Source organism: Carassius carassius, chromosome 21 (assembly GCF_963082965.1).
Source record: "Carassius carassius chromosome 21, fCarCar2.1, whole genome shotgun sequence".
Classification (NCBI taxonomy): Eukaryota; Metazoa; Chordata; class Actinopteri; order Cypriniformes; family Cyprinidae; genus Carassius; species Carassius carassius.
Genome location: NC_081775.1, coordinates 29,694,777 through 29,710,296, shown reverse-complemented (window position 1 = coordinate 29,710,296; position 15,520 = coordinate 29,694,777). Strand labels below are relative to the sequence as shown.

Here is a 15,520-nt window from a genome sequence, read left to right as displayed (position 1 = left end):
ATAGGCTTCATTTTCTTTGAGGCAAAAGGAAAGGAATGTCTGTCACAATGGAATAGAGGTTTTAAAAAATTATAGTAATAAAAATAAATATTTTACTGTCACAAAAGTAATTTTGTAGATGTGTAATGAGTTATTAAAATGTATAGTACACTGTAAAAAAAAGAAAGAATGCAATCTGAAATATAAATAATAAATATAAGGGTGAAATATTAAAAAACTACAGAAAAAAAAGTGTTAACAGTAAACTTCTGTAATCCAAGTTTCGTTTTTTTTCAAACCAAAAACTCCAGAAAAGTCATGTTTCTTTGTGTTACTAAAGTGATCTTTTGTGAACTTTAGTGTGTTTCTAGGGTCAAAAGAGTCCCCTGTCAACTATATATGGCTCAGGTTTATTCTTTACACAGATAATGAACCTAAAAATGAAAAATCTCTCATTATTTACTCAACCCTCCACTTGTTCCAAGCCTGAATGCATTTCTTTCTTCTGTTGAAGATATGAATAAGAATGTTGGTAACCAGACAGTTGATGGTAGCCATTGACTTCTATAGTATTTTATCCATATAAGGGAACTATATTTTTTTCCCATCTATTTTGTGCTCCAGCAGGTAAAGATGGTACGTCTGACCACTTACTAAAGCCCCAGCACACTTCAGCAAGAAATCATTGATATCTGGAGCTAAACGCTGCAGGAGGATGCACACGCTCAACTCGAATACAGTTAGAGGTTTGAAGACATCACTAATAGCACTCTCCACAATGCAATAGTGACAGAACAGACAGTATGGAGACACAAGGTTGTTCAAGACAAAGGAATTTATTTGCTCTGGTGTTCTGATCTGAAGATGTTTACAGAATTCCAGTTTGCACTGCAGATACGGTGTGAGATCTAGCCATCTTTTTACACTGGAATTCTTCATCTGTCCACAGGCTTTCAGAGGAATCCATCCATGCCATGTCAGGAAGATCCTGTTCATTAAACCTCTTATGGCACGCGTATCCTGCAGCGTCTCGGAGTAAAAGGCCTGTGCTGGGCAGACAGGTCAGAGGTCACTGTATATCACATCGGTGGCCAGACTTTACCGACCTCTGCATGAAGAGACTCTGGGATCCACTGACAAAACACTGACAGCAGATCTAAAAGAGGGAAATAAAGCCTTTTTTTTGTCTCTTTCCACACTTCAGATTTCACACAAATGTATTTTTGTCAGGGCAAAAAATGTACATTTTGATATTTATCAGCATATATATATATATACACACACACAAACACACACAATGCCATAAGTTTAGGGGCAGTAAGATTTAATATTTTTGAAAGAAGTCTCTTATGCTCACAAAGTCTGCATTAATTAGATGAAAAATAAGCAAAAACAAAAATAATATTGTAAAATTGTATTACTTAAAAAATGTATTCCTTAAAATATTTTCTATGGAAAATAAAGCTAGCTAATTGTGATTTATTTTCTGACAATTTTAAAAAATGTTTTCTTGCATTTCATTTCTGAAAACTAAAGTCAGAATTGTGATATATAGATTTGTATTTTTTTATTCCATGGTGAATAAAAAAAGGAATTCTGTGATGATAATTTAGAACTCAATACAAAATGTACAAAGAATTCTTGGAAAAAAAGTATGAGTGAGTTGTGAGTTTATATTTCACAATTCTGACTTTTTTTCCCTCAGAATTGCAAGGAAAACTCAAGATAGCAAAATATAAACGTGCAATTACCTTTTTTATTTTTTCATTATTATTTTTTAAACATGCTTCTATAATGTCCTTTTGTAATTTATAGTAAAATTTCTATTATTTCTGTGATGTGCAGCTGTATTTTCAGCATCTTTACTCCAGTCTTCTGTGTCACATGATCTTCAGAAATTATTCTAAGGAATGATGTGTGACAGCTCTGCACTGCATGATATGTACTACGGTAAAATCAATCCTTTTTCACTAAATGACTACAAGAAAGTATGAACCTGAATCATATTTTCATATGCATAGCAACTTAAATTTTTCATCTTTCTTCCATGCAGCTTCTAAAGACGTTCTGTTGTCGACTTTCTCTGCCACGAGCGCCGTCAGAAGAGCTTCAGTCTGCCGAACTGTTGAATCTTGGGACAAACCTGCAGAAATTCAGTCAGGAATAAGTGCATACATCATTTTCTGCTGCAACACCATGAATTATGAATATGGTATATTTCAATTTGTGCAATTACACTGCTGTTTAAAGTTTGGGGTAAGTAAGATTTTTCTGACTGGTAGAAATGAATACTCTTATTTAGCAAAGATGCATGAACTTGATCAAAAGTGCCAGTAAAGACATTTATAATGCTACAAAAGATTCCATTTTCAAAAGATGCTGATCTTTTTAAACTCTCTGCTCATCAAAGAATCCTGACAAATTCAATGCATCATAGTTTCCAAATAAACGGTTTTCAACCTCACTAATAATCAGAACTGATCAGAATGATTTATGAAGGTCATGTGACACTGAAGACTGAAGGAATGGTGCTGAAAATTCAGCTGCGCATCACAAGAATAAATTACATTTAAAAAAACATTTTAAAACAATATTGATGATTTTACTGTATTTTTGATCAAATAAATGCAGCCTCGTCGATCAGAAGAGATTCATTAAACGGTAATGGATTTATTTTGTAAGTAGCCATGTAATAATTAAGATAAATATACACTCAGCCATCATTATCTTGATTATGGCCATACGTTATGTTTTATTCATAATGACCAAATCTGTCATGGTTTTAAACTGGTAGCGCGAATAACTGATATTTCCATCTTGTTTTGGTTTGACACCCACACACACACACACACAGAGAAACGTCACCTGGGCTTCCAGGAAAAACTTTACGAACAGTAACGCTCAAGGCCCTCTGGATAATCCATCTTAATGGCAGGAAGCTTCCAACTGACTCTGTCTGTGGAGAGAGACACACCCACATCATGTGACTGTGATCACACACACACACACACTAAAAACTAGAGCTGCGGCTCTTACAGAAGGTGCTCTGCCTGTGACTCTTCACTCGGCCGCTCAGTGGGCAGAACCAGGATCATTTTCATTAATTGAAACCAAAAAAAATTCAATATAAATATTAGATGGGAAAAAAAGACTTACAATCTTTTGAGTCTTTTGAAATGTTTTCTTGGCTGCTAACCAGGGTTATTTTAGTTAATTAAAAATAAGCCACAAAAAAGACTTACTTAAACAGAAATTAATAATAATAATAATAATGTATATTTACTATTAGATTAATAATTTCAGCCATAATATTATTTCAGAAAAACATTTTTGAAAAACACTGTGTGATCATGGAATCGAACTCATACCCAGCAGAACCATCAGATCTCCCAGCTGGAGCGACTGTCCTTGCCCAGCCCATAACCTCCTGATCTGGACACATCTGGCTTTCTTCCCTGCCATCTGAGTGCGCTCCTCCTCGCTGGCCACAGGCCTGAGACACCCAGAGAGAGAGAGAGTGAGTGCTACAGCTTCTTAATCTTTCTTCTGAAGCTAATGAAGAGCACGTGTTGTTTGAAGGACCTGTCGTAGTCCTCAAAGATCTCTCTTACGGTCATGGCTGCCACTTTAGTGATGATATATGGCATACAGCCCTGCTGACGGCCCAGCGCTAGCATCTTAGCGTACCGCGGTGCTACGGGAAACGCTGCCATTGCACAGCCCAGAGGGGTTATGGGACACGACAGACGCGCTCTCTCCATCTCACCCAAACTACAACAGAGAGAGAGGAACAGGTTAAGAAAGAATGAAGAAATGAAAGAAAGCTAAGACGAGCCACAAATGCTGATCTGGTTGCATTTAACAACTTTCTGAAATACTTTGCAACGATCACAATTTTAATAAGTACAAAGCACTACATTTAAATTATATTACACTCGATTGTCAGGGTTTTGTGGAAAATTATTTTTTATTATCATTCTATGGGACCTATATAGTTCACATTTATGTTGTTATGAACTATTTTGACCACTTTACAATAAAAACAGTATCTAATTTTTTTTATTATACAATATTTAATATATTATATAATAAAATATAAATAAACACAATAGCAATCATATGTAATACTATGAAAATATGTGCACTTTTAATGACATTAAATTTCATACATTGTATTTACAGCTACACTGAACATTTATAAAACTATAAACATATATTTAAAAGAACCAAAAACAAATAAAAACTAAATTACAACTAAATTACACAACTAAATTACTAAAATTTAAGCTGAATAACTAAAATTTAAATGAAAAAGGATAATTTCAAAATAAATATGAAGTCAAAGTATTAATACAAACTATAACTCAACTATACTCAAATTCTAAAACAACACTGGACTTCATAACTGAACATGTATTATTTTTCATCATTTTATGGGATCTGTAGTTCATATTCATGTTTATTTAACCATTTTGTTACATGAACACATTACAATAAATATGTATTTTAGACATTAAACATGACAGTTACAAAGTAACACTTTATATCACTAATTTTATAATATTTTGCAAATATGTGCATATTTAATAAGACAGTGCACAATGTCAAAATTTTACATGACATATCAGTACAAAAAGGTACAGAAAGGCTGTGATATTTCTGAGTTTATATCATGTATAAAACAATTAAAAAAGCATGTTTCAAATCTGATTGCATCCAATTTCAATGGGATTTTCATACACCAGTGTATTTTTTTCATAAAAGCCACCAAGTCATCCTAGTTTCCTTTGAGCACATAAAATGGATCAGTTAGAGGAAAGAGTGAGGGATGAACGAGAGAGAGGAGAAATGCGGCGTACCGTCCGTGTCGAGGCGGTTCCTCCAGCGCTCCCAGAGAGATCAGGAGCTGTTCGGCAGAGATCAGCGCCTCGGATGAGGGAGGAGTCGGGAACGGGAAATTCACAACCTAAACACAAAGAAATAAGACCAAACCATACCTGTCATGCTAGAGGTAACAGCTCTTGTGTGATTATCACATGATGAAAGGAAACCTTCTCAATGTTGAGATCTTTCATCTGAAGGACGAGGTCATCGACGGGACGCCGCGTGATTTCCGCCTCCGAAAACAAACTGAAATCTCCAAACACAGCGGACGAGTAGAGCCTATGCACACATACACAAGTATTACATTATGTCACTTTCATACCACAAGACCTTCCTCTCAATTAGATTCAGATTCTGACCTATAGCAGTGGCCCGGCTCCGTTCTGCCAGCCCTTCCTGCCCTCTGATTGGCTGAAGCCTGTGAGATCCAGGTGACCTTAAAGGAGGAGACGCCTGTGACTCTGTCATAAAACCTCTTCTTCACACGACCGCAGTCCACGATATACTTGATGGCAGGGATCGTCAGAGACGTCTCAGCCACGTTAGTTGCGACGACACACAGACGCGCTCCAGCCGGAGGAGGACGGAAAACCTGAACACACACAACACAACACATCTAAACGAGCTGAACACTACGAGAACGGTCACAAATGTTTCATTTTGACACGTCTGAGGGTTGAGGTCAATCTGATGCTAGTACATCTGGCAGCATCTTACTATTATTCAACGACTTATTTATTCATATTGATAATGTTTATTTATTTATCTTTATAAATGTTGAATTTGGTTCTGTAATTAAAGCTTCATAATTAAAAATACAGTTTACAAAAATGATTACGTCCACATTAAATTCTGAATATGGAACAGTTTTTCAAACTGACAGAAAAAAGAAAAAGTGGTTCAAAAGCTCTTGCAGATTATTTAGAAAGAGACAGGATCAGACTTAATAATTGGATAAAATGTATAAAAAAAACAACTGATATATCTATTTTATGTTAAGTTAAATTACATTAAAATTTAAGTGTACTCCAAAATTGGCCGTGAAGATTCATTTTTCCATGACACAATAATATTAAACAGTTTAAAATATTCAAAATTATTTATAATACAACAGAAAATAAATTTACATTATAGTATAATATAGTTCTATTTCGTAATGTTAATGTAAATAATATATCTACAGTCGTGGCCAAAGGTTTTGAGAATTACATAAATATTAGTTTTCAAAAAGTTTGCTGCTAAACTGCTTTTAGATCTTTGTTTCAGTTTTTTCTGTGATGCACTGAAATATAATTACAAGCACTTCATACGTTTCAAAGGCTTTTATCGACAATTACATGACATTTATGCAAAAAGTCAGTATTTGCAGTGTTGGCCCTTCTTTTTCAGGACCTCTGCAATTCGACTGGGCATGCTCTCAATCAACTTCTGGGCCAAATCCTGACTGATAGCAACCCATTCTTTCATAATCACTTCTTGGAGTTTGTCAGAATTAGTGGGTTTTTTATTTGTCCAGCCGCCTCTTGAGGATTGACCACAAGTTCTCAATGGGATTAAGATCTGGGGAGTTTCCAGGCCATGGACCCAAAATTTCAACATTCTGGTCCCCGAGCCACTTAGTTATCACTTTTGCCTTATGGCACGGTGCTCCATCGTGCTGGAAAATGCATTGTTCTTCACCAAACTGTTGTTGGATTGTTGGAAGAAGTTGCTGTTGGAGGGTGTTTTGGTACCATTCTTTATTCATGGCTGTGTTTTTGGGCAGAATTGTGAGTGAGCCCACTCCCTTGGATGAGAAGCAACCCCACACATGAATGGTGTCAGGATGCTTTACTGTTGGCATGACACAGGACTGATGGTAGCGCTCACCTTTTCTTCTCCGGACAAGCCTTTTTCCAGATGCCCCAAACAATCGGAAAGGGGCATCATCGGAGAATATGACTTTGCCCCAGTCCTCAGCAGTCCATTCACTATACTTTCTGCAGAAGATCAATCTTTCCTTGATGTTTTTTTGAGAGAAGTGGCTTCTTTGCTGCCCTTCTTGACACCAGGCCATCTTCCAGAAGTCTTGTCCTCACTGTGCGTGCAGATGTGCTCACACCTGCCTGCTGCCATTCCTGAGCAAGCTCTGCACTGGTGGCACTCCAATCCCGCAGCTGAATCCTCTTTTGGAGATGATCCTGGCACTTGCTGGACTTTCTTGGACGCCCTGAAGCCTTCTTTACAAGAATTGAACCTTTCCTTGAAGTTCTTGATGATCCTATAAATTGTTGATTTAGGTGCAATCTTAGTAGCCACAATATCCTTGCCTGTGAAGCCATTTTTATGCAACGCAATGATGTCTGCACGCGTTTCTTTGCAGGTCACCATGGTTAACAATGGAAGAACAATGATTTCAAGCATCACCCTCCTTTTAACATGTCAAGTCTGCCATTCTAACCCAATCAGCCTGACATAATGATCTCCAGCCTTGTGCTCGTCAACATTCTCACCTGAGTTAACAAGACGATTACTGAAATGATCTCAGCAGGTCCTTTAATGACAGCAATGAAATGCAGTGGAAAGGTTTTTTTGGGATTAAGTTAATTTTCATGGCAAAGAAGGACTTAAGCAGCAACTTTTCCAATTTCCAATATTTATGTAATTCTCAAAACTTTTGGCCACGACTGTCTATATATATACAGTACAGACCAAAAGTTTGGACACACCTTCTCATTCAAAGAGTTTTCTTTATTTTCATGACTATGAAAATTGTAGAGTCACACTGAAGGCATCAAGGGCTATTTGACCAAGAAGGAGAGTGATGGGGTTCTGCGCCAGATGACCTGGCCTCCACAGTCACCGGACCTGAACCCAATCCAGATGGTTTAGGGGTGAGCTGGACCGCACACAGAAGGCAAAAGGGCCAACAAGTGCTAAGCATCTCTCGGGGAACTCCTTCAAGACTGTTGGAAGACCATTTCAGGTGACTACCTCTTGAAGCTCATCAAGAGTGTGCAAAGCAGTAATCAAAGCAAAAGGTGGCTACTTTGAAGAACCTACAATATGACACATTTTCAGTTGTTTCACACTTTTTTGTTATGTATATAATGAGTGAAGTGACATTCGGCCAAGTATGGTGACCCATACTCAGAATTTGTGCTCTGCATTTAACCCATCCGAAGTCCACACACACAGAGCAGTGAACACACACACACACACACACTGTGAGCACACACCCAGAGCAGTGGGCAGCCATTTGTGCTGCGGCGCCCGGGGAGCAGTTGGGGGTTCGATGCCTTGCTCAAGGGCACCTAAGTCGTGGTATTGAGGGTGGAGAGAGAGCTGTGCATGCACTCCCCCCACCCACGATTCCTGCCGGCCCGGGACTCGAACTCACAACCTTTCGATTGGGAGTCCGACTCTCTAACCACCAGGCCACGACTTCCCCACATGTGTTAATTCATAGTTTTGATGCCTTCAGTGTGAATCTACAATTTTCATAGTCATGAAAATAAAGAAAACTCTTTGAATGAGAAGTGTGTCCAAACTTTTGGTCTGTACTGTATATATATATATATATATATATATATATTTCTTTTTTAAAGTATATATATTAAAGTACACATTTAAAATGTATATATATATATATATATATATATATATATATATATATATATATATATATATATATATATATATATATACAAATTGCTTATATTATTATTTTCAGAAAATTATATTTATTTATCCTATAATATTAAATAGTATCTATTGCTCTATTGTATTTTAATAAAGTAAATGAAGGCCACTGAAGTAAGGCACATACCTTTGCCTGCAGCTCAGTCGCCAACAGAGAGTAGAGCAGAAGCACATACAGCGGGATGGATGGGTCGGCCTTCTCCTCTGAACACACACACACACACACACACATTAACACACACATCCAGTCAAGCACAGATCAAACCCAGCTGCATATCTGTGTAAGAGTCTCTCACCGTGATCGACGTCCGGATGATCTCCCAGCTCCAGCTCCAGGTCTGAACCCTCATTAAAATCCTGCCGATCCTCACCCCTCTCATCCACGGGCAGAGCCGAGTAACTGTCCAGATTCATCTTTGGGAGCGCCTGAGACAGAGATTGTAACCGTGTTGAGTATACAGCACACTTCTTGAACAAAATATACTGGACACTGCATACGGTTTTAATAAATAGTGTCAAATAACCTGTAATAAGCTACATTATTGACTACTAGGGTTGCAAAAAGGTGGAACATTTCCAGTAAATTTAGGAAACATTCCAGAAATTTCCAGGATTTTTGGGAATTTTCCAGGGATTTTTTGAGTTTCCAGAAATGTTCCACCCCTTTGCAACCCTATTGACTACACCACTTCATTTTCATTCATAATTTTACAATAGAAATGAACAAAATACTATTACAGCATTTATTAACCCTTGTTAATGTAATCTAATAAAAATACAATCGTTAATTGTTTATGTTAGTTCATAGTGCATTTACTAACATTAAAAAAATCCTTAACATATACCAGAACTTTCAAAAGTGCATGAGTAAATGATGTGAAACGCTGTATTGTTTATAATTAGTTCATTGTACCTAATATTAACAATTAACACCTTTACTGTAAAGCATTTCAAATCTATTTGGATCGGACAGAGAGAGAGAAGACACACACACACTTCAGGTCAAAAAGTACCACACAAACCCAGCCAACAGGAAACTTTCTCAGCTAGCCCAAGAGAAAAGAGTGTTTTATTCCTGAAATATATGTTTTTTTTAATGTTTGCAAAATGTTTGTGAATGGAATGTTCCTTTAACATCTGAAAAAAAAGAAACACTTCAAACATTTAAAAAACTGGATGCTTTGAACGCTCAGAAATAATATATTCAGAAACGTAAGGGAGACCTTCTTAGAATAAGTTTATGTTAGCGGGATGACAGTCATCATACCACGTTCTTCTTTTTCTTTGCTCTTTTAGACTTCAGATCTTCTTCTGTTTCCGTGGAATCTGAAAGAACACACACTTCAGTTTTTAATAACCTTTAAGGGATTTTAACTAACATTTAAAAATACAATGTACTGTGTATGGAGTTTTTAATAGCAGCGTTATGTGTGGTTCGTGATTCCTGTGTGATTCTGTGTGATGTGTCCGTGCACCTGTGTGCTCTCGCTGGAGTCTGTAAGGGAAGGCCTTCCTCAGTCTGCGACACACAGAATGAACCTCCGCTTGACCCGTCAGAAACACCAGAATGCCACCTACAACAACAACACACACACACACACGTGTTTAGATCCCTGCATGCATCTGTGCATATCATGTATCTTTGTTTCTGTGTGTTTAAGCGACCTGGCGGCAGCATGCGGTGGATCTTGCAGATCTTACGGAAAGCTTCTCCAGTGTAGTCGTCCATTGGTGTGCGTTTATTAAAATGAACCGTGACCGCAAACTGACGGGCCTACACCTATACACACACATGAACGGTGTTAAAACAGTCGGTTATGTGACAACGCTATTTTTCTTGATCATAACAGAAGTTATCTGCATATAAAAGTGTCTTAGTGTTTGGTTCCTGATAGCGTTTGTTGGGAATTCCATAATAATGTTCCAAGAATATTGTTTAAAGTTCTATTTTTACAAGCATAAAATAACAATCCTAGAATATTTCAAAGTTAGTTTTTTGGGGGGGGATTTTTGGTGATGACCTAACACCAACTTATACAGGACATTGAAAATAACTCTATTGGTTATTGTTAGGTTGATTTTATTTTTAAACTAAACTTCCAGTTAAGAAAGTGTCTGATGATTTATTTTGATGACCTACAGAATATTTCCTAAAATAGGTTTAATTTATCGTAATCTGCAGAAGACACACCTGATGCCTTCATATGTTTTCTACAGTTTTTGATTATACATTTGTATTAAATCATACGTACAGAATTTTTTTTCATTTCATAGGAATCTATAATTGTAAAAAATTAGACGGCTGTAATAATTATGGCAATAAATTACTTATTATTAAGTTTTATTAACTGAATTAATTAGACATGCTTTTTGATTATTCAGAATTTACCATATGGAATCCAAGAAACTTAAAATGGAAAACTCTTTAATTTGAGGAACACATAATGGAATTTCGGTAAAAAAATGTTACTGATTGCATAGGTGCCAATAAATTAATTATTTTCAAAAATTATTCATGTTTTTTTATTCCTAAAATTACATTTAACAATTCAAATGGAAACCAAAAAAAAAAAAAAAATCCAGAAAAATGTTAACAGCAAAAAAAAAAAAACTGAATTTTAAAAAAAACTAAAATAAAAACGAGGAAAAATGGAATTCATTAACTTTTAATTAATTAATTGCTGTTAAATTGTATAAGTTATGGTTTTTGATTACTAAAATTATAAGCATTTTAATAAAAATGAAACAACTGAATTTGGGAAAAAGTCAAATGCAATTTGAGAAACAAACAAATACAGATTTCATTGGACCCTACTTCATGCCAATGACACAAACATGCTCGTGTAAACAAATCAGACACCTTGATGACCGGTGGAGGAGTCTCTTGTTCTCAGTGAAGTCCTCCACACGCAGCGTGGCTGACATGATGATCAGCTTCATGGGTAAGCCTTTCTGTGAACCACAGAGCGCATTATTAACATGCCAGCCTCACAGCGTTAACCTGACCATCAAGCATGTTCACGTGTGTCACCTTGTTACGGAGTGGGACGATGCGTGACAAGAAGCTGATGAGGATATCAGTGTGGACGCTGCGCTCATGAGCTTCATCTATGATGATCACGCTGTATTTCTGCAGCAGGAAATCCTGCAAAAACATGCATCGTGACAGGATATTAAGAGACAGAAGATGCATCATCAAACAAGCAGAAATATACCAGTGGCTCTCTTGCAGCTTCTCTTTTCAGCAGCTAAAAATGGGTTTAAGATGCACAAAAGCTTTCTTTGAGAGCTAGTGTGTAAACTTTGCTCATTTAAGTATAATACACTATAGTATTGTGTAAAAACAATGTAATACATGGTGCATGTTTGTGCGTGCGTGTTACCTTCTGAATTTCTTTCAACAGGACACCGTCTGTCATAAACTTAATCTTTGTGTTTTCTGTCACATTCCCCTCGTACCTGATCTGATAAGACACCACCCTTAACACACACACACACACACACACATTTCAGTTTGGCATTAAAGCTGTTCAGACTTCATGCAGGATGTTTGTAAAGGTCTAAAATAACTGCTGGCATGCACACAAACACGTTAACAGAGCAGGTTAAAGTCAACATGAGATACATTTTAAGACTAAAAATGCCTGCATGGCTATTTGGATGAATCAAAGAAACGCTGAAAAAAATATTTAAAAAAATGTTTTCAACACTGATAATCAGAAATGTTCCTCGAGCAACACATCATCACATCAGAATGATTTCTGAAGATCATGTGACACTGAAGACTGGAGGAATGATGAAAATACAGCTGCACATCACAGGAATAAATTACATTTTAATATATATTCAAATAGAAAACAGTCATTTTAAATTGTACAAATGTTTCTGTATTTTTTGACTCATGCTCAGATGAAAACTGCATAAACGCCACTTGAATTATATACTGTATGTACCAAATCTGATTATTTGCAATGTATCTTTAAATAGCGATAATGAACAATTGCGATAATACTGATGATAATTAATAGAATGAACAATAATCTTTCTATATTAACTCTGATCTAATATTTAATAATATCATCTGTTATTATACAGCTACTCAAGGCTGTGATTTTAATATGTTTGATACGGTCATGTCAAGCCTAAAAACAGCTTTTAAGCGAGCTAACATCACTGTATGGCCAGAAGTAGCTTATTTCTTCACTGCACAGATGTCATACCCGCTGGGTAAATTCATCTCTGTGGACACACGGTGAGACATGCTGATCGCCGCCACTCTCCTGGGCTCCGTCACACCAATAATACCCCCAGAGCTGAGGAACAGAGAAGCTAACGAGAACAAAAAACAGGCAACGGCTCGTGGGGCACAGTATGACGAGGTTACCTGGCGTAACCCGCCTCGTACAGGAACTGAGGCACCTGTGTGGTTTTCCCGCTGCCCGTCTCTCCACACAACACCACACACTCATTCTCTCTCACCGCCTCCATGATCACCTGCTCCTCCGCCAGGATCGGCAACCTCAGAAGAGAATCCTGCAATCCACATCAACAATTACAGAGTCCAAAACCAACGGCCAAACGCAAGTAACAAATGCAAAGTCAATCGATAACTGGATTATGAACGGCAGAATCAAGAGGTTACGAGTGAACGGTGCTTCAGAACTGAATCGGATCTGTGCGTATCAAACCAAAATGATTCAAATCCAAGTGACAACATGGTATAGTTATTCATAATTTCCATGATACATATCTCTCATTACGTTTTAATACATTATGCTTTCTAAAGTTGTAAAATAAAGGATTACAATGCATTCAAACTGTAGTTACAATTATTAAGGAGACAATGAAATGCATTATAAAGTGCATTACAAGGCATAATTAATGTTTTAAGAGTACTTCAAGTGAAGAGATCATATTTGAACTTTCATCTATTTATAAATCATCATCATTATCTACATGTACGTGCTGTTTCCCTGCGGTCCAAACTGAACTTTCACAGCGAGAAACATTTCAAAACCTGAAATATAATATACTGTACTATACTACACTATACTATATGTGATGCATACCAAATTAAAATGAATAAAATAATAATAATAATAATGAAAAAACTCTAATTTGTAGTTTTCTTCAGAATCAGTTGCAATGTGGTCTATATACTATAATATAATATAAAATATAATGTAATATAATATAATACAATATAAATATAATATATAATGCAATATAATACAATGTAAATATAAATATAATATATGTGATACACACCAAATTAAAATAAATAAATAAATAAAATAATAATAAATATAACAATAATGATGAAAAAACTCTAGTTTGTAATCACTAAATGTCTAAGTCACCAGTTTTCATTAGAATAAGTTGCAATGTGGTCTATATAGTATAATATAATACAATACAAATATAACATAGTATAAAATAATATAAAATGTGAAACATACTAAAATAAATAAATAAATAAAATAATAACAATAATGAAAAAAGTCTTGTTTGTGACCAGTTTTCTTCAAAATCAGTTGCAGTGTGGTCTATATAATATAATATAATATAATATAATATAATATAATATAATATAATATAATATAATATAATATAATATAATATAATATAATATAATATAATATAATATAATATAATATAATATAATATAATATAATATAATGCAATCGTTGTATTAAAACTCTTCTGACCCTCACACACTTTAAACCAGTCTGATTCCTGTACCTGAATCTCGGGCAGTCGATCCACAGGAATAAACACTGCAGGTTTCTTCTGCGTTTCCTCTTTCACTTTCAGGTTTCCTTCTGTTTGGCCTCCTCTCTCAGCAGCTGCAGATCTTCTGAGGGTTCTCCCTCCTCTGATGACTCTGATGTCTCAGATCCCTCTTCCTCCTCCAGCGCTCTTCCTCTCTTTCTGTTTGCTCTGCTCAGACTGCTGATCCTGACGGGGGTTGAATCAGTCTCCTGATCTTCTTTCACAGATCTGCGAGCACACACATTGATGTGGTGTAAAGCAGTTTGCGCTCCGACTCGGCCAGCTGAACCTAAGACAAAAAAAATTATTACATTTTTATTAATAGTAGCAGAGAGAATAATGATAATGCTTTGTTTTTTTTGCAATTTTAAACAAATTTTCTAAATTACTTTAATGAATTTTAAGAAATAAAAAGAAACTTATATATAAACGAATAACAAAAACAAACATTCACGTTCACCTGTAAATATGCACAAAAATGTTCATTTTAATTGTACTCAATTAGGGTCATTTACAGTGAATACTACATTTGCCGTAATAAACTGTGTTGCATTTAAGTCCTTTTGCAATTTGCATGCTGCTTTTTTCCCAATGTTTCATGCCTGTTTTTAAAGCAAGTTCAAGTCAAGTTGAGCTTTATTGTTATCCCGCTACATGTGTGGATATACAGTGGAACGAAATGTCATGTCTCACAGGACCACGGTGCTACAGAAATACAGACATACAACAATAAGTAAAACAGTATAACCTACACACAACTAACCTACTGACAGATTTTGACTATAAATATACTATATATAAATGTTTACCAATACATAATCTAAGCTAAGACTACATGAATGCTTCACATACTATACTTATACAAAAGATATCCTAATGTCAGATTTTGACTTTAAATACTATATAAAAATGTTAACCTATGCATAAAATAAAAACAAAAAAAATAACTATACAAAAGCTACACATAAACACTGTACCTACAGATTTGAATATGAATATACTATATATAAACTTTACTCATACAGAGACTGAATAGGAAAAATATATAGACTACACGAATCCTTCCCATAAAACTGTACATGTGCAAAGAGAAACACTGTAAGTCAAGCAGCTGGCTGAGGAATAGTGCAGGATGATTTGTAGTGCACGAGCATGAAAACACATGTTTGAGTCTTTTATGGTAGCTTTGTTACATGTTAAATGT

General features: G+C 35.8%; 1 pseudogene; it reads right to left on the bottom strand.

The window, feature by feature from the left end:
• Nucleotides 1–796: 796 nt before the first annotated feature.
• Nucleotides 797–15,480, bottom strand: LOC132097312 (probable ATP-dependent RNA helicase DHX37; annotated as a pseudogene).
• Between the last annotated feature and the right edge of the window lie 40 nt (nucleotides 15,481–15,520).